Source organism: Styela clava, unplaced genomic scaffold (assembly GCF_964204865.1).
Source record: "Styela clava unplaced genomic scaffold, kaStyClav1.hap1.2 HAP1_SCAFFOLD_36, whole genome shotgun sequence".
Lineage (NCBI taxonomy): Eukaryota > Metazoa > Chordata > Ascidiacea > Stolidobranchia > Styelidae > Styela > Styela clava.
Window position 1 is genome coordinate 47,501 of NW_027556607.1, and position 2,500 is coordinate 50,000.

The 2,500-nt window shown below is 53.7% G+C and overlaps 1 non-coding gene across 1 annotated transcript in view; it reads left to right on the plus strand.

Annotated features, from left to right (window-relative positions):
* Window positions 1-1,123: 1,123 nt before the first annotated feature.
* The window catches only part of LOC144419194 (small subunit ribosomal RNA), a 1,810-nt gene continuing 433 nt past the window's right edge, over window positions 1,124-2,500 (plus strand). The window contains exon 1 of the ribosomal RNA XR_013473903.1: window positions 1,124-2,500. This exon is cut by the window's right edge and continues 433 nt beyond it. This is a non-coding gene — a ribosomal RNA (small subunit ribosomal RNA).

A 2,500-nucleotide genomic window follows, 5' to 3' on the forward strand; every position in this document is an offset into this window, starting at 1 on the left:
AAGCATACTAGCCTAACCCTAGGTAAGGCATGTCAGAGCGAAAGACAGTAATTTCGAATGAGCCAAGAAAGAGCGGTGCGGGGCCGGTCGGAGCGCACCCTTTTCTCGGTGGCTGGCGGGCGAGAGAGTGCTGCGTCGCCGGCATCGGCGTCGAAAGAAGCCGAGCCGAAAAAAGTTAAAGTACAAACGTGCAAGCATACTAACCTAACCCTAGGTAAGGCATGTCAGAGCGAAAGACAGTAATTTCGAATGAGCCAAGAAAGAGCGGTGCGGGGCCGGGCGGAGCGCACCCTTTTCTCGGTGGCTGGCGGGCGAGAGAGTGCTGCGTCGCCGGCATCGGCGTCGAAAGAAGCCGAGCCGAAAAAAGTTAAAGTACAAACGTGCAAGCATACTAACCTAACCCTAGGTAAGGCATGTCAGAGCGAAAGACAGTAATTTCGAATGAGCCAAGAAAGAGCGGTGCGGGGCCGGTCGGAGCGCACCCTTTTCTCGGTGGCTGGCGGGCGAGAGAGTGCTGCGTCGCCGGCATCGGCGTCGAAAGAAGCCGAGCCGAAAAAAGTTAAAGTACAAACGTGCAAGCATACTAACCTAACCCTAGGTAAGGCATGTCAGAGCGAAAGACAGTAATTTCGAATGAGCCAAGAAAGAGCGGTGCGGGGCCGGTCGGAGCGCACCCTTTTCTCGGTGGCTGGCGGGCGAGAGAGTGCTGCGTCGCCGGCATCGGCGTCGAAAGAAGCCGAGCCGAAAAAAGTTAAAGTACAAACGCGATGCTAATGAGCGAGCCGTTGTCTCGACTAATATGTAGGGGGCGTTCGATCGAGCGTCTGGCTTGAGCGCTTGTCGGCCTAGCAGAACGGTCGCATTGTTATGCCCGGGTTTTAGGCACCGCTGCAGGCGGCCGGCAGAGCTCTTGTTTGTGCGAAACTGAATGGATCGAGCCCGAGAGAGGGCGAGCAAAGAAAAAACGCAAATCGCTCCGCCTGGCACTGCCGGCGAGAGCGTGGACGTCGCGGCCAGCGACTGTCGAAGCTGAGTACGGCCGCAGGCGATCGCCTCGGTCTTAAACGAATGCGACGAGCACGCGCCGGGCGGCCCAGCAAGGGCCGAGCGCAGCTGTCGCAGCTATCTGGTTGATCCTGCCAGTAGTGATATGCTTGTCTCAAAGATTAAGCCATGCAGGTGCAAGTACGAGTTCTCGTAAAGCGAAACTGCGAATGGCTCATTAAATCAGTCTTGGTTTATTTGGTCTCGTAAGCGAAGTGGATAACTGTGGTAATTCTAGAGCTAATACATGCATTAAGCGCCGACTTCGGGAGGCGCGCTTTTATCAGATCAAAACCGACCGGGTTCGTCCTGTGACGTTTGATGACTCTGGATAACCACGCGGATCGTACGGTCTCTGCACCGACGACGTATCATTCAAGTGTCTGCCCTATCAACTGTCGAAGGTACGCTACGTGCCTACCTTTGTGATAACGGGTAACGGGGAATCAGGGTTCGATTCCGGAGAGGGAGCCTGAGAAACGGCTACCACATCCAAGGAAGGCAGCAGGCGCGCAAATTACCCATTCCCGACACGGGGAGGTAGTGACGAAAAATAACAATACAGGACTCTAACGAGGCCCTGTAATTGGAATGAGTACATCCTAAAACTCTTAACGAGTATCCATTGGAGGGCAAGTCTGGTGCCAGCAGCCGCGGTAATTCCAGCTCCAACAGTGTATGCTAAAGTTGTTGCGGTTGAAAAGCTCGTTGTTGGATTTTGGGCGAGCGCCGCCGGTCCGTCGCAAGGCGTGTCACTGGTTGCGTTCGCCTCACCTTCGGTTCTCCGTCGGTGCTCTTGACTGAGTGTCGGCGGTGGCCGATAAGTTTACTTTGAAAAAATTAGAGTGTTCAAAGCAGGCTGTTCGCCTGCATAGTGTTGCATGGAATAATGGAATAGGACCTCGGTTCTATTTTGTTGGTTTTCGGAGCACGAGGTAATGATTAAGAGGGACAGACGGGGGCGTCCGTACTCTGCCGTTAGAGGTGAAATTCTTGGATCGGCGGAAGACGAACTACTGCGAAAGCATTCGCCAAGAATGTTTTCTTTAATCAAGAGCGAAAGTCAGAGGTTCGAAGACGATCAGATACCGTCCTAGTTCTGACTATAAACGATGCCAACTAGCGATCGGGAGGCGTTACCATGACGACCTTTCCGGCAGCTTCCGGGAAACCAAAGTCTTTGGGTTCCGGGGGAAGTATGGTTGCAAAGCTGAAACTTAAAGGAATTGACGGAAGGGCACCACCAGGAGTGGAGCCTGCGGCTTAATTTGACTCAACACGGGGAAACTCACCCGGCCCGGACACAGGTAGGATTGACAGATTGAGAGCTCTTTCTTGATTCTGTGGGTGGTGGTGCATGGCCGTTCTTAGTTGGTGGAGCGATTTGTCTGGTTAATTCCGATAACGAACGAGACTCTGGCATGCTAAATAGTTACGCGACCTTCTCGGTCGGCGT